We start from the raw sequence: 23649 nt of genomic DNA on the forward strand, positions 1-23649 counted from the left end.
TGCTGCTAACTTTGTTAAACAAGTGGATATAGAGGAAGTGTTTTCCAAATACCAGCAGGGAGTAATCTGAAACCCAGCAGCTCGTACAGCACCCAGAGGGCTGCATGTAAACTGTAGATACAGACATGGCTCAGTCCATTGGAGATTAGCTTCCTTACTGATTCTCATGCCTCTGAATGAAGTTTCTACCTCATTGCAGGGCAAGATCTTCCATCCTCACTTTGGCCCATGGTGTGAAAAGTAATAACACAGAATGAAGCCTTGTGGTCCTGTTATATACAAGCACACTTGACCAAGCGTGTTTTTGTTTTTGTTTTTAACTGATGAGAGTCCACGGTATTATTGCAAATAGGAAAAAACTGGTTGGTTTGGGATGTCCTGCTCAGTCACGGTGCATCATGAGACTTAAGTGGGAAGGAAGAAGAAAGCAAGCCTGGAAAGGACTGGTGAGGCAGGACTGACCCAGGTGAGTGGCTGCGTCTTGAATTTAATGTAGTATCTAAAGAGGCATAAAAAATCTAGATTGTGTTTGGCCCAATCCCATAGGTGAAACATGTAATTTAAAGATTCCAATCAGTGATTATATCAGAAGTCAGTCTTTTTTTTTTAATATAAATGCTTTATTTATTTTTTCACAGAGGAAGCTTGGTGGTGGATATGTAGCCATTGGATGCTTTTATGATGAAGAGTTAAAGTTCAGGCTCTATTTCTTACAGAATGTAAATGTGCACCAACACATGTATATGTAATTGTTATCAAAATTAAGCTTAGTCACTAAAAGAAGATTCGCTGTCTGAACTTTCTTCTGTATTTTTTTCACCTTCTACATCAGGCACTGGGGCATCTGGCCTCTCAGGAAGATCTGGGTCTAGTCCTTCCGATATCATTTTGTTTCTGATTGCCATCACTGGAACACCCACTTGAACCATTTTGAGATATCTGGCATATCTTATGTCCTTGGCTACAGTTAAGATATTTTCTAGTGTTACTTCACTTTCCCGTGGTCCAGAGTCTTGTAAACGGTTCTGTGGTTGCTCTGAAGTGGTTTCAGAATGTGTTTCATTTGTGATCCTAGTGACACTTATAGGAGATACTTCAAATATGACATCATCTAGCTCTGGGATAGATGACAACTTTGCATCTAAAATATTGAGAGTTGTTGCAATTTGCTAGAGATGAAGAGAAAGGTCTGCCAGTTTCTCCTCACAAACTGTAGAAAAGGGGTTGAGGAACTGTACAGTCTGCACCACAAATTGGTTTAGAAATGCCACCGTTCTTTTCTGTTGAATAGCTGGCACCTTAGTCAGGTCTATGCCTGACCCCGTGAGAGGAAGCCCATCCTCATCCATCTCCTCAGCGGGCGAGGGACCCAGGGCTCACCCACAAACCTCTCCCCCACCTGGCCCGCCCAAGCCGGTAATAGTATCCTAGTGTTTTTGTTTGTTTGTTTGTTTGTTTTAACATCTTTATTGAAGTATAATTGCTTTACAATGGTTTGTTAGTCTCTGCTTTATAATAAACTGAATCAGTTATACATATACATATGTTCCCATATCTCTTCCCTCTTGCGTCTCCCTCCCTCTCACCCTCCCTATCCCACCCTTCTAGGTGGTCACAAACCACCGAGCTGATCTCCCTCTGATATGCGGCTGCTTCCAACTAGCTATCGGTTTTACATTTGGTAGTGTATATATGTCCATGGCACTCTCTTACTTTGTCACAGCTTACCCTTCCCCCTCCCCATATCTTCAAGTCCATGCTCTAGTAGGTCTGTGTCTTTATTCCCGTTTTACCCCTAGGTTCTTCATGACCTTTTTTTTTCTTTCTTAGATTCTATATATATGTGTTAGCATACGGTATTTGTTTTTCTCTTTCTGACTTACTTCACTCTGTATGACAGACTCTAACTCCATCCACCTCACTACAAATATCTCAATTTTGTTTCTTTTTATGGCTGAGTAATATTCCATTGTATATATGTGTCACATCTTCTTTATCCATTCATCCAATGATGGACACTTAGGTTGCTTCCATGTTCTGGCTATTGTAAATAGAGCTGCAATGAACATTTTGGTACATGACTCTTTTTGAATTATGGTTTTCTCAGGGTATATGCCCAGTAGCGGGATTGCTGGGTCGTATGGTAGTTCTATTTGTAGTTTTTTAAGGAACCTCCATACTGTTCTCCATAGTGGCTGTATCAATTTACATTCCCACCAACAGTGCAAGAGGGTTCTCTTTTCTCCACACCCTCTCCAGCATTTACTGTTTGTAGATTTTTTGATGATGGCCATTCTGACCGGTGTGAGATGATATCTCATTGTAGTTTTGATTTGCATTTCTCTAATGATTAATGATGTTGAGCATTCTTTCATGTGTTTGTTGGCAACCTGTATATATTCTTCGAAGAAATGTCTATTTAGGTCTTCTGCCCATTTTTGGATTAGGTTGTTTGTTTTTTTGTAATTGATCTGCATGAGCTGCTTGTAAATCTTGGAGATTAATCCTTTGTCAGTTGCTTCATTTTCAAATATTTTCTCCCATTCTGAGGGTTGTCTTTTGGTGTTCTTTATGGTTTCCTTTGCTGTGCAAAAGCTTTGAAGTTTCATTAGGTCCCATTTGTTTATTTTTGTTTTTATTTCCATTTCTCTAGGAGATGGGTCAAAAAGGATCTTGCTGTGATTTATGTCATAGATTGTTCTGCCTATGTTTTCCTCTAAGAGTTTGATAGTGTCTGGCCTTACATTTAGGTCTTTAATCCATTTTGAGTTTATTTTTGTGTAGGGAGTGTTCTAATTTCATACTTTTACATGTACCTTTCCAGTTTTCCCAGCACCACTTATTGAAGAGGCTGTCTTTTCTCCACTGTACATTCCTGCCTCCTTTATCAAAGATAAGGTGACCATAGGTGTGTGGGTTTATCTCCGGGCTTTCTATCCTGTTCCATTGATCTATATTTCTGTTTTTGTGCCAGTACCATATTGTCTTGATTACTGTAGCTTTGTAGTATAGTCTGAAGTCAGGGAGCCTGATTCCTCCAGCTCCATTTTTCTTTCTCAAGATTGCTTTGGCTATTCGGGGTCTTTTGGGTTTCCATACAAATTGTGAAATTTTTTGTACTAGTTCTGTAAAATCTGCTAGTGGTAGTTTGGTAGCGATTGTATTGAATCTGTAGATTGCTTTGGGTGGTAGAGTCATTTTCACAATGTTGATTCTTCCAATCCAAGAACATGGTATATCTGTTCATCTATTTGGATCATCTTTAATTTCTTTCATCACTGTCTTATGATTTCCTGCATACAGGTCTTTTGTCTCCTTAGGTAGGTTTATTCCTAGAGATTTTATTCTTTTTGTTGTAATGGTAAATGAGAATGTTTTCTTAATTTCACTTTCAGATTTTTCATCATTAGTGTATAGGAATGCCAGAGATGTCTGTGCATTAATTTTGTATCCTGTTACTTTACCAAATTCATTGATTAGCTCTAGTAGTTTTCTGGTAGCATATTCCGGATTCTCTATGTAGAGTATCATGTCATCTGCAAACAGTGATAGCTTTACTTCTTTTCCGATCTGGATTCCTTTTATTTCTTTTTCTTCTCTGATTGCTGTGGCTAAAACTTCCAAAACTATGTTGAATAATAGTGGTGAGAGTGGGCAAGCTTGTCTTGTTCCTGATCTTAGTGGAAATGGTTTCAATTTTTCACCATTGAGGATGATGTTGGGTTTGTCATATATGGCCTTTGTTATATTGAGGAAAGTTCCCTCTATGCCTATGTTCTGCAGGGTTTTTATCATAAATGTGTGTTGAATTTTGTCGAAAGCTTTCTCGGCGTCTATTGAGATGATCATATGGTTTTTCTCCTTCAATTTGTTAATATGGTGTATCACGTTGATTGATTTGTGTATATTGAAGAATCCTTGCATTCCTGGAATAAACCCCACTTGATCATGGCGTATGATCCTTTTAATGCACTGTTGGGTTCTGTTTGCTAGTGTTTTGTTGAGGATTTTTGCATCTATGTTCATCACTGATATTGGCCTGTAGTTTTCTTTCTTTGTGACATTCTTGTCTGGTTTTGGTATCAGGGTGATGGTGGCCTCATAGAATGAGTTTGGGAGTGTTCCTCCCTCTGCTGTATTTTGGAGGAGTTTGAGAAGGATAGGTATTAGCTCTTCTCTAAATGTTTGATAGAATTCGCCTGTGAAGCCATCTGGTCCTGGGCTTTTGTTTTTTGGAAGATTTTATATCACAGTTTCAATTTCAGTGCTTGTGATTGGTCTGTTCATATTTTCTATTTCTTCTTGGCTCAGTCTTGGCAGGTTGTGCATTTCTAAGAATTCGTGCATTTCTTCCAGGTTGTCCATTTTATTGGCATATAGTTGCTTGTAGTAATCTCTCATGATCCTTTGTATTTCTGCAGTGTCAGTTGTTACTTCTCCTTTTTCATTTCTAATCCTGTTGATTTGAGTCTTCTCCCTTTTTTTCTTCATGAGTCTGGCTAATGGTTTATCAATTTTGTTTATCTTCTCAAAGAACCAGCTTTTAGTTTAATTGATCTTTGCTATCATTTCCTTCATTCTTTTTCATTTATTTCTGATATGATCTTTATGATTTCTTTCCTTCTGCTAACTTTGGGGGTTTTTTGTTCTTCTCTCTCTAATTGCTTTAGGTACAAGGTTACGTTGTTTATTTGACATATTTCCTGTTTCTTAAGGTAGGATTGTATTGCTATAAGCTTCCCTCTTAGAACTGCTTTTGCTGCATCCCATAGGTTTTGGGTCATCAGGTCTCCATTGTCATTCATTCCTTGGTATTCTTTGATTTCCTGTTTGCTTTCTTCAGTGATCACTTGGTTATTAAGTAGTGTATTGTTTAGCCTCCGTGTGTTTGTATTTTTGTTTGTTTTTGTTTTTTTGTTTGTTTGCTTTTTTGTGGTACGCGGGCCTCTCCCTGTTGTGGCCTCTCCCATTGCAGAGCACAGGCTCCAGACGCGCAGGCTCAGCGGCCATGGTTCACAGGCCTAGCCACTCTGTGGCATGTGGGATCTTCCCGGATGGGGGCATGAACCCGTGTCCCCTGCATCGGCAGGCGGACTCCCAACCACTATGCCACCAGGGAAGCCCCATGTGTTTGTATTTTTTACAGATCTTTTCCTGTAATTGATATCTAGTCTCATAGCATTGTGGTCGGAAAAGATACGATTTCAATTTTTTTAAATTTGTCAAGGCCTGATTTGTGACCCAAGATATGATCTATCCTAGAGAATGTTCCATGAACACTTGAGAAAAATGTGTATTCTTTTGTTTGTGGATGGAATGTCCTATAAATATCAATTAAGTCCATCTTGTTTAATGTATCATTTAAAGCTTGTGTTTCCTTATTTATTTTCATTTTGGATGATCTGTCCTTTGTTGAAAGTGGGGTATTAAAGTCCCCTACTATGATTGTGTAACTATTGATTTCCCCTTTTATGGCTGTTAGTATTTGCCTTATGTATTGAGGTGCTCCTATGTTGGGTACATAAATATTTACAATTGTTATATCTTCTTCTTGGATCAATCCCTTTATCATTATGTAGTGTCCTTCTGTGTCTCTTGTAATAGTCTTTATTTTAAAGTCTATTTTGTCTGATATGAGAATTGCTACTCCAGCTTTCTTTTGATTTCCATTTGCATGGAATATCTTTTTCCATCCCCTCATTTTCAGTCTGTATGTGTCTCTAGGTCTGACGTGGGTCTCTTGTGGACAGCATATAAATGGCTCTTGTTTTTATATCCATTCAGCCAGTCTGTGTCTTTTGGTGGGAGCAGTTAATCCATTTACATTTAAGGTAATTATCGATATGTATGTTCCTGTTCCCATTTTCTTAATTGTTTTGGGTTCGTTATTGTAGGTCTTTTCCTTCTGTTGTGTTTCTTGCCTAGAGAAGTTCCTTTAGCATTTGTTGTAAAGCTGGTTTGGTGGTGCTGAACTCTCTCAGCTTTTGCTTGTCTGCAAAGGTTTTAATTTCTCCATGAAATCTGAATGAGATCCTTGCTGGGTAGAGTACTGTTGGTTGTAGGTTTTTCTCCTTCATCACTTTAAATATGTCCTGCCACTCCCTTCTGGCTTTAAGAGTTTCTGCTGAAAGATCAGCTGTTAACCTTATGGGGATTCCCTTGTGTGTTATTTGTTGTTTTTCCATTGCTGCTTTTAATATGTTTTCTTTGTATTTAATTTTTGATAGTTTAATATGCGTCTTGGTGTGTTTCTCCTTGGATTTACCCTGTATGGGACTCTCTGTGCTTCCTGGACTTGATTAACTCTTTCCTTTCCCATATTAGGGAAGTTTTCAACTATAATCTCTTCAAATATTTTCTCAGTCCCTTTCTTTTTCTCTTCTTCTTCTGGGACCCCTATAATTCAAATGTTGGTGTGTTTAATGTTCTCCCAGATGTCTCTGAGACTGTCCTCAGTTCTTTTCATTCTTTTCTCTTTATTCTGCTCTACAGTAGTTATTTCCACTATTTTATCTTCCAGGTCACTTATCCTTTCTTCTGCCTCAGTTATTTTGCTATTGATCCCTTGTAGAGTACTTTTAATTTCATTTATTGTGTTGTTCATCGTTGCTTGTTTCCTCTTTAGTTCTTCTAGGTCCTTGTTAAATGTTTCTTGTATTTTCTCTATTCTATTTCCAAGATTTTGGATCATCTTTACTATCATTATTCTGAATTATTTTTCCGGTAGACTGCCTCTTTCCTCTTCATTTGTTAGGTCTGGTGGGTTTTTACTTTGTTCCTTCATCTGCTGTCTGTTTTTCTGTCTTCTCATTTTGCTTATCTTACTGTGTTTGAGGTCTCCTTTTTGTAGGCTGCAGGTTCGTAGTTCCCGTTGTTTTTGGTGTCTGTCCCCAGTGGCTAAAGTTGGTTCAGTGGGTTGTGTAGGTTTCCTGGTGAAGGGGACTAGTGCCTGTGTTCTGGTGGATGAGGCTGGATCTTGTCTTTCTGGTGGGCAGGTCCACATCTGGTGGTTTGTTTTGGGGTGTCTGTGGACTTATTATGATTTTAGGCAACCTCTCCGCTAATGGGTGAGGTTGTGTTCCTGTCTTGCTAGTTGTTTGGCATAGGGTGTCCAGCGCTGTAGCTTGCTGGTCATTGAGTGAAGCTGGGTGCTGGTGTTGAGATGGAGATCTCTGGGAGATTTTCGCCATTTGATATTACGGGGAGCTGGGAGGTCTCTTGTGGACCAGTGTCCTGAAGTTGGCTCTCCCACCTCAGAGGCACAGCACTGACTCCTGACTGCAGCACCAAGAGCCTTTCATCCACACGGCTCAGAATAAAAGGGATAAAAGGCAAGAAAGAAAGAAAGAAAGAAAGAAAGAAAGAAAGAAAGAAAGAAAGAAAGAAAGAAAGAAAGGGGATAAAATAAAATAAAGTAAGATAAAATAAAATAAAGTTATTAAAATAAAAAATAATTTTTAAGAAAAAAAATTTTTTAAGAAAAAAAACAAAAAACAAAAACGGACGGATAGAACCCTAGGACAAATGGTCAAAGCAAAGCTATACAGACAAAACCACACACAGAAGCATACACATACACACTCACAAAAAGAGGAAAAGGGGAAAAATAATATATCTTGCTCTCAAAATCCACCTCCTCAATTTGGGATGATTCATTGTCTATTCAGGTATTCCACAGATGCAGGGTACATCAAGTTGATTGTGGAGCTTTAATTCACTGCTCCTGAGGCTGCTGGGAGAGATTTCCCTTTCTCTTCTGTGTTTGAACAGCTCCCGGGGCTCAGCTTTGGATTTGGTCCCACCCCTGTGTGTAGGTCACCTGAGGGCGTCTGTTCTTTGCTCAGACAGGACGGGGTTAAAGTAGCAGCTGATTGGGCAGCTCTGGCTCACTCAGGCCGGGGGGTGGGGGTGGGGGTTGGGGGGGGAGGGAGCGGTACGGATGCCGGGCGAGCCTGCGGAGGCAGAGGCCCGGCGTGACGTTGCAGCAGCCTGAGGGCAGTGGCGGGCTGCACAGGCTTCTGGGAGGGGATGTGTGGACAGTGACCTGTGGTCGCACACAGGCTTCTTGGTGGCGGCAGCAGCAGCCTTAGTGTCTCATGCCCGTCTCTGGGGTCCACGCTGATAGCTGCGGCTCGTGCCCGTCTCTGGGGTCCACGCTTTCAGCCGCGGCTCGTGCACGTCTCTGGAGCTCCTTTAGGCGGCGCTCTTAATCCCCTCTCCTCATGCACCAGGAAACAAAGAGTCAAGAAGAAGTCTCTTGCCTCTTCGGCAGGTCCAGACTTTCTCCCGGACTCCCTCCCAGCTAGCTGTGGCGCACTAACCCCTTCAGGCTGTGTTCACGCCGCCAGCCCCAGTCCTCTCCCTGTGCTCCGACCTCCAAACCCTGAGCCTCAGCTCCCAACCCCGCCTGCCCCAGTGGGTGAGCAGACAAGCGTCTCGAGCTGGTGAGTGCCGGTCAGCACTGATCCTCTGTGCGGGAATCTCTCCGCTTTGCCCTCCGCACCCTGTTGCTGTGCTCTCCTCCGTGGCTCCGAAGCTTCCCCCCTCCGCCACCCGCAGTCTCCGTCCGCGAAGGGGCTTCCTAGTGTGTGGAAACCTTTCCTCCTTCACAGCTCCCTCCCGCTGGTTCAGGTACCGTCCCTATTCTTTTGTCTCTGTTTTTTCTTTTTTCTTTTGCCCTACCCAGGTACGTGGGGAGTTTCTTGCCTTTTGGGAGGTCTGAGGTCTTCCGCCAGCTTTCAGTGGGTGTTCTGTAGGAGCAGTTCCACGTGTAGATGTATTTCTGATGTATCTGTGGGAGGAAGGTGATGTCCGTGTCTTAGTCTTCCGCCATCTTCCTCAACTCCCCCAGAAGTCAGTCTTGTGTCCATAATCCATGCATCCCCTGGATGTCCTCAATCATCAGTATCAGTCTCTTATGAATAAGACTCTCCTGAGGCTCCTGGGGTTGGGAAGTCAGCAAGGGCTGACCCTGCAGTACAGGGGATGGCAGAAATAAATCAGGGCATCTGGCTTCAATTTAGGTGGATTGTTAGCAGGACAGAGTAGGGGTCTGGAGTCCATGCAAAAAACTGAAGAAAAAGCCAAACACCTAGGTTTGAGCCATATGATGGAGAGAAGAGAATAACTGGGACTCAGTACAATAGTCCCAAGCACTTTGGACCCACAATTAAAAGCATCCCAACTTCTCCCAGACTGAGGAAGTGAACTGGTGACTCCTAATATAGTCTTCAATCCTGGTAGCACTGGTTGTAGGACAATGTGGGTTGCACTTCCCATTCCTCTGGGAATGGATATCTGATCATCTCAGAGCTTCTTGGACAGTCTCTTAGAAAGTGACAGGAAGAAAGAGCCACATGAGAGTAACTGCCCATTAGTTATCAGACTCAAATAGATTTTGTCTGCACGTTCTTTCACCCCACTTTCTCCACACTATTTCTTTTCCTTTGGCATCAGCACTGATATAGGTCCCAGCTCTGTATAGTTTTAGGAGACAACAAATAAAGCCGGTGTACATGTAACCAACTCACCTTGACCTCTTTTGCAGGGAAAACTTTTCAGTGAACAAGCAGGTTTGTGTGCTCTGTATATATGCAGACGCACTCTTTTTGGTATAATGTGTGGTAGGCAGTTTCTGGGAAAAACAAAAGCAATGCCAGATGGTTTATTAGGTATATTACAGTGGTCCACTCTGCATGATTTTATAGGCAATACAAATGGGACTGCCATCCATCCTCTCGAGGGAAGCAGAGGCAGAAAGTATCTCAGCCTAAGTCCAAATTTTCTGTGCTCAAGGGATGTCTCATTAAGAATCAAATCTGCCAAAACTGCTTTCCTAGAATTATAGACTCAGAATTTTAGAGCTGGCGGGTGGGCGGTGGGAATAAGAAATCATTCTGAGTATTACTTAAGCGCTGATTAGGTACTGGGCCTCATGCTAGAGTGTTGACTTAGCCAATCACCTCCTTTGACTGAGGTATTTTCTTAAGGACACCTAGCAAGTTAGAGCAGAGTAAAGACTTCTGCATCCACATTAAATCCTCTTTTCTGTGCCACATTTTTAGCCTCTGTTCTTTTATCTGTGATAACTTCCCTCATCCCCACCCTTGAAGAACACAGACAAGACCCTTGAAATGAATAAAAAAGGATGTAGGAGAAGTGAGAAAAATGACTGCCACAAACCCAGGATTTGAGGGTGTAGAATGGCCCTCAATCCATGAAAAAGCCTGTGTTTATTCATTTACTCAGTCATTTATTCAACAAACACAATCTGAATAGCTACTAAGTCACAGGACAGTCTCTGAGGTGGGTAACTTTGAAGAAGCAGTCTAGTCATCAACTAGTAATTTAAAAAAAAGGAAGAAATTCTAGCCTTTATTTTCATTTTTCAAAGAATATTATTGGGCATGTGAATCGTAACCCTAGCAACCCTTTTTACATGTCCCAATTTTTCTTACAGCCACTAGCAACTGTTTACTTTTTCTTTATTCTCCATTCCTGCAGGTACCCAACACCCAGGGGTCTTTGTTATGAAAATCAACTTAGATTGAAGCTTAAATCCAATCTCTGACCACATCTCCATCCCTTCACTTGATTCTGCATTCCACAATATCTCGTTTAAAAGACAGTTTCGAGAAAGGGAGGAGAACACTTACACTTGAATAAATCTTGTCTGAGAATTATGTGTATTAGTAAGTCACCTAACAATTCATAGGAGGAAGTAGATTCAATCTAGTTCTGCAATAAGTTAAACATGAGAAACAAGAGATAAAGAGAAGTTAAACATTAATATGAAATTTAGGGCCTGAATGCTCTTTGAAAAAGAGGGTCTTGGCAAAGATAATGATTTCAGATTTAGATACCTTGCATACAAGAGGCAATAAAGACCCACTGAAGGCAGTGGTGAGGGGTACCAGCAGATGGTATAAGGAAATTGAAACATTATAAGAAGTAGACAAGAATATAAAATCCCAGACATCCAGTTCTCTTTAGTGCAGGAAAAAAAAATGCTTCATCCATCACTAGGTCTGGAAGGTGTTTCTATGAACAAAAAGGTATGGTAGTAATGGTCATCCTATGTCAGAAGATGCATTTGAGCTATGTTCAGTCTCTTTTTTGAGGGAAGGGGGTGGAAAATGTAGTATATTTTAGAAAAATTCATTGATAATTATTTTAAAAGAAATTGGCATTTAAAGAGGTATGGTTCTCTTACTTTAAAATGAAAATAAGAAAACCTCACTTATGTGTATTCCTAGTGCCCAATGATGACATGTAAATAAACTAAATGGAGTGTAAACCTTCTATATTTCAATTATTCTAAAGAAACCAGCAAATCTGGATGTTTATTTATGGATTGTCTTTTGATAATGACTGATCATCCTTAGTTTTTAAGTTCAGGTTTAACCCATTTCTCAGCAGGGTCAGCTATTTAGAAACTGCCCTAGTAATGCTGGTGAATAGGATTACCAAACTGTATTTCTGTTGGTGAACTTGGATCCCCAAATACCAGAGCCTCAATTCACAAGTTACTAGTGGATTTTCCTGTACTTAAGATCAGCGTACTGGTATGAATGTGACTTTTGGACTTAGATCTGGGTCAATGTCCTGGATTTTCCTCTTACTGATTATGTGGGCATGGGCAAGTGTTAACCTTTCTTTCCTTGCTTTCCCACTCCTCTATTTTCTTTACCCTTTTTCTCCTTAAATCCAGCTGCATAAAATAAAATATACAACAATATCACATGGTTAATGTATAGCTTAAAACCATGATCTATGGAAAATACTTAGTGCAGAGTCTGATGTGTACTAAGAACTCAGTAAATGCTAGCCAGGAATTCTAGCAGCAGTTAGGAATACTAGTACAGTACAATGGTACAAATGTTCCTGTATCTGGTTATTTAAGGTATCAGCTGATAAGCATAGCTTAATTGCAGTATCATCACATATTAGTTAAGGTTCCAGAGAAACCAAACAAATAGGATAGATTCATAGATTTATTTTAAATGACTCGTGGTAATGGCAGCTAGCAAGTCTGAAATCCGCAGAACAGACCAGCAGGCTGGAAATTCTCTTGAGTAGATGTTACAATCTTGATGCATAAGGCAATCTGGAGGCACAATTCCTTCCTCCACTGGGAAGCTCAATCGCTTTGCTAAATGCTTTCAATTCATCAGATGAGGAGCACCCACATTATGGCATTATAATCTGCTGTACTCACAGTCTACCGATTTAAATATTCATCACATCTAAAAAATATTTTCACAGAGACTTTGAGACTGTGTTTCGCCAAACAACTGGGCACTATAGCCAAATGGACAGTCATTAATTACCACTTGGCATCAGTGTAACACCCCAAAATATGCGGTAGTCTGGCAGTTAGGTTACTGACCTGTCCCTTTGATTCTTCTTTCTCTCTTAGTGTCCTGGTCAAGTCATTTATTTCTTTGAGACTCAGATTTATCCTGTAGAAGATATTGTCCTTCCAATTTCTCATATCCCTTTCTAGATGGCCAGTGGGATGTCTCCATGTAGGAATGTTGGTAGATGGTCACTGTCTGTCTAAGAAATATAGGACAAATATATGACAGTCTTGAAGAAGCAAATGTGACCTTTTTTTTTTTTGGTTCTTCCAGATATAAAACTAGTACAATTTGGCACCTAAGGAGGTTAGAAGTATTTACAAGTCACTACCCACTTTAAGGGCATATCAGATGGCTGACTCATGCCTGACAACTCTGTTCTCATGGGACAGTTGAGCAAAAAATAAGCTTTAATTCATTCATATAAATAAAGTAAGATAATTGAAATGGACAGCGTGCATCAGGACTTCAGACGTCCCCATTGTGAACTCAGAGGCATCAGGCAGGAGAAATCAAAAGTCTGCCTTTCCTACAGCAGCTGCTGGTACATAAGGACCGAACTAGAGTTTGTTTGTTTTTTTTCACTAAAATTTAAAATATTGACTGTTTTTACACAAGCACATTATCCACAGGGTGAAAGCATGAAGAATAGTGCTTAAGTGTAGAGAAAAAGAAAAGACAGAGAATACAGATGAAAAAATTGAAAGCAAGAACAAGGAAAAAGAGAAGAAAAGAGAAAGAAAAGGAGTAGAGAGAAATTTTTCTGGGCACGTGATGCATGAAACCATCCTGTCATCAACTCCACAAAGGTATGGCTCCACATATGGTAAGAAACATTCAGACGGCGGGAGGGGCCACCCACTACTGCTTCATGGACCTCCAGACAGGGTGGAGATGGCTGGGAGACCCTCTGAGAAGGAGGGGGGTGTGTGTTTGGTATTTTGCTTTCTAAGAAACCAAGATGCTGAAATGAATTTAATTATAAGGCTAAGTCGAGGAACCATAGAATTAGAAAATGGCTAACTGAAGACAAAAGAGACTCATATCTATGATCAAACTGGGAATAGAGCAATTCTCTAATATTAAGGAGATTGGAATAAGTGTCATGAGCTAGCAGGAGGCAGAGGGGTAAAAATTCAGACAGCGAGCTCCAGAAAGCAGCAATCCTGCAGGGACTGGGCCCAAGCCAAAGGCAATAGAGGCTAAGAGCAGAGAAAAGAGGGCAGTGTCACACCCCTGACCAAACAAAACTGTCTTTAACTGCAGAAAAACCAGATGACCTGAAGTATGTTCTAATCCTCATCTTCCTTCTGCTATACTTAAGAGAAGCATTAACGTCTGGATTTCTTTAAGGAAGAGGGTTTGAAAAGATGTTAAAGCTATAAGTCTCTGTGATCACCATAACAAAGCCACAACATTCCTTTCTAAGAATAGGAATGGGATAGAAAGCACAGCATATTATGCAGAGAATGGATAACATTCTCAACTGGCTCAACATAAACTGTAATAGATAGTGTTCTGGGATATAAAGCTGAAGAGATGCCTGGTGATATATTGTAGAGTGCCTTGAATACCAGACTAAAAAGACAGGACTTTATCTAGTGGAGAGTTTATTTCCAAAGCCTCTGGAAATTTTTAGCACTGACATGGCATCATCAGAACTCTCCCTTTAAAGCTGACCTTGGAGCAAGGTGAAAGATGGTATATTAGTTATCTGTTGCTGCCTAAGACATGACCCCAAAACTTAACAGTTTAAAACAATGAACATCTTTTATCTCACAGTTTCCAAGGGACAAGTATCCAGGAGTAAGTTAGCGAGATGATTCTGACCCAGGGTTCCGTAGCGGGTGGCGGTCAAGCTGTTGACCAGAACTGTCATCACAGGAGTGGGCTGGAGGACCCACAAAGATAGGTCAGTCTCATGGCACTCACAGAAATCTTTAGATTCTCAGCACATATTCCTCTCTACAGGGCTGCCTGACATCCTCATGGCGTCGCGGCTGGCTTCCCCTGGAGTGAATGATCCAAAGGCAAGGGAGAGAGGAGGAAGCCTGGTGCTTTTAATGACTTAGCTTCTGAAGTCTCACACTGTCACTTCTGCTCTATTCTATTTATTAGAATTGGGTCAGCTAAGTCTAGCCTACACTCAAGGGGAGGGTAATTAGTCTCCACTTCCTGAAGGGAGAGTTGGCAAAGAATTTAACCTAGATTAGCATCTGAACATGGTTGGGATTTTCTACCTTTCACCTGGTACCTCCCACATCAATAGGTATTCAGGACAACAAATTAGAAGTCTAGTGCAATGGTGAAGAGGATAAAACAAGCAGATTTTAGCTAAAGCAGTGTGATGAAAAGAGGACTATCAGGGGCAACATATGTGAGATACATTAGGAAGAAATATTTTATGAAGATGTGCTGTAAATTAGAAATAAACAATAAGGAAGGAAAAACAAAGATTCTTTTAAAATTTCTTATTTATAAATTCCCTGTGATCAGACAGGGTAGAGAGAGCTGTTCTAATGATGTCATTGGCAAACATAAGGAAGTCAGAGCAAGAACTGAGGAAAGATGGAGAGATAATGAGTTTGCTCTTGGAAAGGTTGAGTTTATGATACTATGGGGCCTACCATGTGCTAACACTAGCAGGCTGATAAAATACTAGCCTGGAACTGAACCATGAGTCTGGGAAGTAGGGGTTGGCATGGCCCTCATCTGCACTGCACAGTAAGATAAACCAGACAGTGAATGGGTTGGCTGAGGGAGAAAGAGTGAAGAAGGCTCAGTACCAACTAAGGAGAAATAGTGACATTGAGGGAAGGAGGGAAGAAACAGAACTGTTGAAACTGACCTAGAAGAGAGTTTGAACTCTCTTGGGACCGTGAGATAGCAGTATTGTGGGAGGAAAGGGAAGGTGGACTCCACTGACACTGTCAAATGCTGAGAGGTCAGGAAGAGTGTGGATTGTGGGGATAACTGGATTTGGAAAGGATGCCACCTGTGAACTCTAGAGGTAATAAGTGGGGTGGAAAATGAAGCAAAAACCACATGGTATGGTGTTGAGTAGTGAGTAGAAAACTTCAGTGGTGTGCTGAAAAAGGTTTAAAACCTGGCTGTCTGGGGTGGAACCTGATTTGTAGCATTGCTGGATTTCATGGTGTAGATATTTTCATCATAGCCATTTACAAACTATCAGTGATTTAACAGTTGCCCCCAACATTCCTAAAAATTTAACAATTGGTTCTCATGAGTCTGTATGCGATGGTTGCAGGACACCCCTGGAAGGACTGAAAGATGAATAGGTGTATAAGGCATTTTTTGAACATTTTTGGAAACAGGCATGGTAACTTACACTTATGCCCTACAAACGTGGGAAGGGAAGACGTCCTCTCAGAAAGCTTTCAGAAATCCTCACAGTATCCAGAGGCCAGAGGAAATCTTCTTTGGCTTCACCTTTTGTGCCACATTCTATGAGTGTTCCATGGGCACCTGGAGTGCACAGGGGCACCTGGAGTGCACAGGGCCACCTGGAGTTCACTTTCCCTTAGTCTTCTCCCTCCTTCCTCATCCTCTAGGACCTCAAAGCAGCTACATTTTTCCATTACAAATCTTTTGCCTTTAACACTCACATTCTTCATGGATGAAGTACCTAAAAATATAAGCAAACTTCTTATTTTCTAACATCTGTCACCTCTTGTAGTAGAATTTTGGTATGTCGTGCTTAAAGCCATCTTCCATGCCAGGGATAAGCCCAGTGAGGAATAAAGGGACAAAGGAAGGAGGAGAATCAGGTCCTCCCACACTTAGAATATGTAAAATGAGACTTCAGAGTAAAATACTAGCTAACCACTACTTCCCTCTGCCAGAACCCTTGTATTTCTCACTATCATTGTGATTTTGGTCAGCAGTGCCCTTGATCCTGAGCTGCCACCCCTCCAGCAAAAAAAAAACCAACAGAGACAATACAAAGTCTCTCTTCTCATCTATAAGCATTTCTTCTGTGCCAGAGGATAATGTGCTTACTGGAGAGTTTTGAAGAAACTCAGTGCCAACATTTATGCACAATGTATGTTCTTCCAAGCCTAAAGTTACCAGATTTGAAAGCTGTGTGATTTTAAAGCAAATTGATCAAGACCACAAATGTTAATAAAATGCATGACTACAGTCTGTATATTAATTATGATCTTGGAGGAAATACTCTTGGGAATCCTATACCAGTGTTTTGCATTTGAGCTTAGAATTCTCATTTTTAAATGAAACTTTATTGTGATTATTAACCTGCAGAGATTTTAATTACCCTTTCAATGCTTGAAGGTTCATAATGGAGAGGTGCCAGAAAAATTCCACTGCTAATTAAATCCAAATGAATATTTCCTTCACCTGAAGATACAGAAGTACTTCTTGTTTGTCAAATCCCTTTCAGCCAAATAACCACTTAACTAATTTCAAATTGAATATCTTGTTTAAGATTTTGAATTATCCTTTCTCTCCAGGGAGCTGCTGTTGAATATTATAAAAGCATCATCCAGGGAAATATCTCTTAGCCTCCTGACTGGAGGAAAGGGGAAAAATATGTTTCCTTATATCACTGAATAGATTGAAATCTGGGAGAATGAATAAGCTGACATTCTGAAGCAAAAGCATTAGTAGAAGGTGGGAATGGCTTCTGTCACTACAGGACAAATCCTAGTCCTGAGCTCACAGGAAAGACAAGAGGAATTGGATCTTTTCATCTTTGGATTAATGTGACTCTTCTTTCTGAGAATGCTAAATTGTGGCTTCAATAATCATGACTCTAAATCACCAAATAGTGACCTGGAGACCCTGTAGGCCATAGGAAGGGCAGAATGACCTGGAGGTCAGCATATCACATGAGGGAAAAGAGAATCAGATCTGGGTCTGTCACTTGCCAGCTTTGTGACTTTCAATCATTCACTTAAATGCTTTGAACTCCAGTTCAAATGACATCTGAGACATGTCTGAAATAGTGCCTGCCTTTCTACCATTTAGGCCTATTTAATCGAAATAGTATCAAGAAAAGCATATTATAAAATTAGCTCATGTTATTCCTCTGCTCGTACCATGGAATGGCTACTGTGTCATCCAGCTTAACACCCCACGTGCTGGGCTTCCCTGGTGGCTCAGTGGTTGAGAGTCTGCCTGCCGATGCAGGGGACACGGGTTCGTGCCCCAGTCCAGGAGGATCCCACATGCTGCGGAGCGGCTGGGCCCGTGAGCTATGGCCGCTGAGCCTGCGTGTCTGGAGCCTGTGCTCTGCAGCGGGAGAGGCCACAAAGGTGAGAGGCCCGCATGCCGCAAAAACAAACAAACGAACAAACAAACAAAAACCCCATGTGCTTTCAGTGATCTGCATCTGACTTCGCGTTGCTGCTCTGGCCTCAGCTCCTGCTCCTCTCTCCTCTGCCCTTGCTGCCCCAGCCACACTGGTCTCCCCTGTTCCTTAGAAAAATACTCTCCTAACCATAACCCTCTGTATTCACCGGTTTCTCTTCTTGGAACGTTCTTCCCCTAGTTTTCTACAGGACTTGTCCTTTCACTTAAATCTCAGTGGAGTCTTTTGAAGTTTTGACACTTCGCTACTGCTAGCCCTTGCTGTGTCTCTGGTAAACATCTGTGATGATTAATTTTATGTGTTAATTTGGAGGCTGTTTGGGGAGGAGATTAACATTGAAATTGCTGAATTCTGAATAAATAGATTACCCTCCATAATATGGGTGGACCTCTTCCAATAAGCTGAAGGCCTGAGTAGAATAAAAAGATTGACAAAAAGACAACCTACTGAATGGGAGAAAATATTTGCAAATGATATGACCAATAAGGGATTAATATCCAACATATTTAAAGAGCTCATGCAACTCAACATCAAAAAACACAGAACCCAATTAAAAAATGGCAGAAGAACTGAATAGATATTTTTCCAAAGAGGGCATGCAGATAGCCAATAGGCACATGAAAAGATGCTCAACATCGCTAATCATCAGGGAAATGCAAATCAAAACCACAATGAGATTTCACCTCCCACCTGTCAGAATGGCTATAATCAAAAAGAACACAAGTAGCAAATGTTGGTGAGGATGTGGAGAAAAGGGAACCCTCCTACACTGTTGGTGGGAATGTAAATTGATGCTGCCACTGTGGAAAACAATATGGAGATTTCTCAGAAAACTAAAAGTAGAACTACCGTATAACCCACCAAGTCCACTCCTGGGTAAATATCTGAAAAAAAAAACAAAAACACTAATTCAAAAAGATACACATACTCCAATGTTCATAGCAGCATTATTTACAATTGCCAAGATGTGGAAACCACCTAAGTGTCCATCAACAGATGAATGGATAAAGAGTGGTATATATATATGTATATATAATGGAAAACTACTCATCCATAAAAAAGAATAAAATTTTGCCATTTGCCGCAGCATGGATGGACTTGGAGGGCACTATGCCAAGTGAAAAAAGTCAGAGAAAGAAAAATACCATATAATATCACTTATATGTGGAATATAAAAAACACAACAAACTAGTGAGTAAAACAAAAAAGAAGCAGACTCACAGATATAGAGAACAGACTAGTAGTTACCGGTTTGGGGTGGGGGACAGTATGGGGGGGTGGGGGGAATGGGAGGTACAAACTATGGGGTATAAGATAGGCTCAAGGATGTATTATACAACACAGGGAATTTAGCCAATATTTTGTAATAACTATAAATGTAAAGCAACCTTTAATAATTGTATAAACACATACACACACACACACACACAAAGGCAAAAATACGATTAAACAAGAGAGACTTCTCCAGCAGACTGCCTTTGGAGAGAAATTGCATCACCAGCTTTCCTGGGTCTCCAAGCTGCCTTTGTTCAGACTGGAACTGAACCATCAGCTCTCCTTAGATCTCCAGCCAGCTGGCCCACACTTCAGATTTTACACTTCCAAGTTCAAGTCAAGGTGTTTTTAATCCAATGTAAAAACCTCTAAATCCCTGGCCACTGTAGTAACAACAGTAGAGTTTGCATTTTTGGTTCTGCAGACCTAGTTCTCTCAGACTGATGGCTAAACTATAGCCTCATTTATGGAGCCCCTACTATAGTCCAGATTCCTTTTTTCCCCCCAGTATCCCACTCAACAGAGCTCTGAAACAAGGTTGGATTTGATGTATTCATTGATGAGAAGATCTAGCAACAAAGCCAAAAGAATGAAAACATTGTTATAAGATCAGGAAGAGACCTCCATTTTTGCTTACTATTTCAACTGCCTTTATTACATGCATCTATTGTCATTTAAAAAAATTTTTGTGAAAAACATATAATGTTTACATCTTAACTATTTTTAAGTGTACAGTATAGCAGTATAACTTCTCAAAAACTTTTTCATCTTGCAAAACTGAAACTCTATAAACATTGAGCAACAACTCCCCTTTTCCCCCTTCCCCCAGGCTCTGGAAACCACCATTCTACTTCCTTGTGGCTTTTCTTATAAGGGAACTAATCCCTAATTATATGAGAAATAATTGAGGGACCAGGAATGCTTAATTTAGAATAGAGTATGCCTAGGGGACTTGAGAGACGTTCTTATGCATCAAACATTTGCCATGCATGTCTTCTGAATAGACTGCCTCAAATCTGATTTGGAAGCAGGTGGGATATGAATGATTTAAAAGAATAAATAAATTCTGGATTATTCCAGTGGCTGGCATACAAATCAGATATTGGAAAGTACAAGAAGAAAGAATTTAGGCCAACTTAAGAAGGTTTTTTGTAACAGAACTGTCTTATCATGGGATAAGATTTCTTTGGGAGGACAGAGTTCCACACTGCTACAGACGTTCAAATATAAGCTGTTAATAAAACAAAAGAATTTCATAAAAGGTCATCAGGCACCATACAAGGATTAACTTAAATGTCCCCTTTATTCTCTTCTAAGGATGAAATTTCTGTGTGGCTTTGGGAAAGATAAAACTATAGGTTATTAGCTATCTGACATGACATAAATGCAAAATTCAGTGTTTTATATGAGATCTAGAAAGTTGAAAATTCAAACTGTCTCGTGAACATATTCAACCATAGTATACTTTATGAAAATTTAAAATACAGGGAATTCTCTGGCAGTTTTGTGGTTAGAACTCAGCGCTTTCATGCCAGGGCCCAGGTTCAACACCCTGGTCAGGAAACTAAGATCCTGCAAAGCTGCGTGGCATGGCCAGAAAAAAAGGGTGGGGGGAGCTAAGGGGCTTTATTCCATTCCTGGCCATAACACAATATAAATAACCACCATAAACAACTATACAACTAGGCAAAAATATTAACAGACTGTATTCATACATTGAACACTAGGAAATCCTGGAATGTGATACATGAGAGAAGGGAAATAAATGAAATAAGTGCTACAATTTCCTTGGCTAAATGCATAGGGACAGTTTTTGAAGCATGGGTGCAGGGAAGGGCAAATAAACAGGGCCTAGTGATCTTGCTGAATGGAGGAGATAGAGACCAAAACTCAAGGAGACAGAGGCATCTGGAAGTGCATGTAGAACTCTGGAAAAGAGAGCAATGTAGAGAAATAAAAATCTAGAAATCTGCATAAGTATCCTCTGGAGTTATTGCTGAGTAATAAGCAACCCTTATATAGGGTGAAACTACAAGGATGAACAAATAAGAATCACAGAGTAATAAGGTGAACTAGACTCAAATCTCACAGTGGATAAAGAGATGTTCAAGCTTCAACCAGCCAGAATGGATAGTTCATTGTGATGCCCCAGAGTAATGAGTGAATTCTCTCAGATTTCATACTGTAGAAGTAAGGCTGAACAATCCTAGAAAGAAGGCTATTCTAGCTCTGGACTCACCTAAAAAAATGTTTAAATCACACCATGAAGGGGTCATATGAATCCACAAATAATCTAACTGCCTGACAGAACAAAGCTCTTTAATGGAAGACAACCCAATCTAGACACTCTTCAATGTAACATTCACAAAATCAAATTATAACTAGACATGCCAAAGACAGATAAGTGTATTCCATAACTAGGAGAAAGATCAGTCACTAAAAACAGATCCATCAACAAAGAACTAAATAAATGGAGAGATATTCCATGTTCATGGATAAGAAGACTCAATATTATCATGATGTCAATTCTTCTCAACTTGATCTATAGATTCAAAGCAATCCCAATAAAAATCTCATCAAGTTATTTAGTGGATACTGACAAAATTATTCTAAAGTTTGTATGTAGAGGCAAAAGACCCAAATTAGCCAACATAATATTGAAGGAGAAGGAAAAAGTTGGAGCACTGACACTACCTGACTTCAAGACTTACTGTAAAGCTATAATAATCAAGACAGTGTGATATTGGTAAAAGAATTGGCAAATAGATCAATGGAACAGAATAGAGAGCTAAAAAGAACATTGCCTCAGTGACCTATGGAATAATACCAATGTACAAGATACATATAGTTTGTGTCATAGAAAAAAAGGCAAGGGGCAGAAAACTATTTGCAGAAATAATGGCCAAATTTTTCCAAATGTGATGAAAATTATAAATCCACAGATTATAGAAAACCACACCAAGGGACATCATAATTAAATGGATTAAAAAAAACAGTGACAAAGGAAAAATAATGAAAAAGAACTAGGAGATTAAAAGATATGAAATACTGAGGAACAAAGGTTAGAATTACCACAGAGAAAAAGGACACATCAAATGCAAAACAAGAATAAGAATTATTGAAGATGTCTTATCATAAATTATGCAAGTCAGAAGATAATGGAGCATAATTGTAAAGTAGTTGTGAGGAAAATCTGATAACCTAGAATTCTATATCCAGCAAAAATATTCTTCAAAAATTAAGGTGAGATGAAAAATTTTCAGACAACAAATGCTGAAAGAATTTTATGCCAGCAGATTAATACTATGGGGAATGTTTAAAAAGTTCTTCAAGTTAACACAGAGGGACACCTAGATTTACATACATAAATGAAGATCATCACAAATGATAAATTTTCCCACATTTTAAGTGTCTTTAAAAGAAACTTAACTGTTTAAAATAATATCAATTTATTATGGGGTTTATTAATACATAGAGAATAATATACAACAAAAATAGCATGAAGGACAAATGAAAGGAGGAAAATGAAAGAACACTGTTGTCAGGCTTATACATTTTTACATTGAGGAGGCATATTGCAAATGCTAAGCAACCACTAAACCCATAGATGAGATCAAATAGAATAAATTAATCCAATAAAATTCAAGTTAAAAGGGGGAAAAAAGCAAACACAGATATGGTAAATAGGAAAAAACAAAACTGTAGCTTTAAACCTATTCACATTTGAAGATCATGAATTTAAATGATGTAGATACCCCAGTTAAAAGTCAGAGATTTTTCCAGACTGGAAGAAAGGCAATACCAACTGTATACTGTCTACAACAAAACCATTTAAAATAGAAATACACAGATAAGTTTTCATAGGGAGAGGATCCTGGTGTGATTGATACATTTTTGATCCTGATTGTGATGTTAGTTTCACAAGTATATACCTTGTGAAAGTATAAATGGGTGCAAGTACAAAATGGGTGCATTTCATTGCATGTAATTTATGTTACATTATGTATATTACATTATAATATATATGATATATTTCATTAAATTTTACATAGTAAAGTTGATTTTTAAAAATCTAAACAAAACAAAATCCAGATTAAAAAAAAGTTACATTCAAAGATATTCTGCTTCCATGCAGCCAAAGCTCATCCAAGTCTTTGCAGTAAAATTTGGGTCATATGGCTTTGTGGTCTCTAGTACTTTAAAGAATAAGATTTTTCTGTTTCCTCTCTGATCCTAGAGAAAGAGTACTGACTTATCCCAGGATTAAAGCTAAATTGAACTGAACCAGCCATTCCCCCTCTGCTCTGCTTGTGGCATAGAGTTCCCATTTACATAGGGCTAGTTATGACATGGGCTGATGGAGCCTGATCAAGCTACTCACCTGCCTGTCCAGGACTTTGGTCTCCCTCCAAGGTCAGTACAATTAGCAGGGTAAATGGCTAGAGTTCAGGAGCTCCTAGGGACCTAGAGAGCCAGAGTACCCAAAGCATGACACCCAAGTATAAGGTCAGGCCTTGATCCTTTCCACTGAAGCTTTAACTCTGAACAAGGTCTGTACCAGTAAGCCAAGCCTTTTCCACCGTGAAAAATCGAAGTGAAAGTTATGCAGTTAATGAAATGAAGTCAATATCGTGTGGTTTAGAAAGTCCATCACAGCCCAATTTT

At 39.8% G+C, this 23649-nt stretch overlaps 1 pseudogene across 1 annotated transcript; it reads right to left on the bottom strand.

The window, feature by feature from the left end:
* Positions 1-707: 707 nt before the first annotated feature.
* LOC308616737 (WASH complex subunit 3-like) lies at positions 708-1383 on the bottom strand (annotated as a pseudogene). The gene has a single exon. The product of its transcript is annotated as a WASH complex subunit 3-like (transcript).
* Between the last annotated feature and the right edge of the window lie 22266 nt (positions 1384-23649).

The sequence above is a fragment of the Mesoplodon bidens genome (assembly GCF_964165515.1).
Source record: "Mesoplodon bidens genome assembly, chromosome: 1".
In the NCBI taxonomy this organism is placed as follows: Eukaryota; Metazoa; Chordata; class Mammalia; order Artiodactyla; family Ziphiidae; genus Mesoplodon; species Mesoplodon bidens.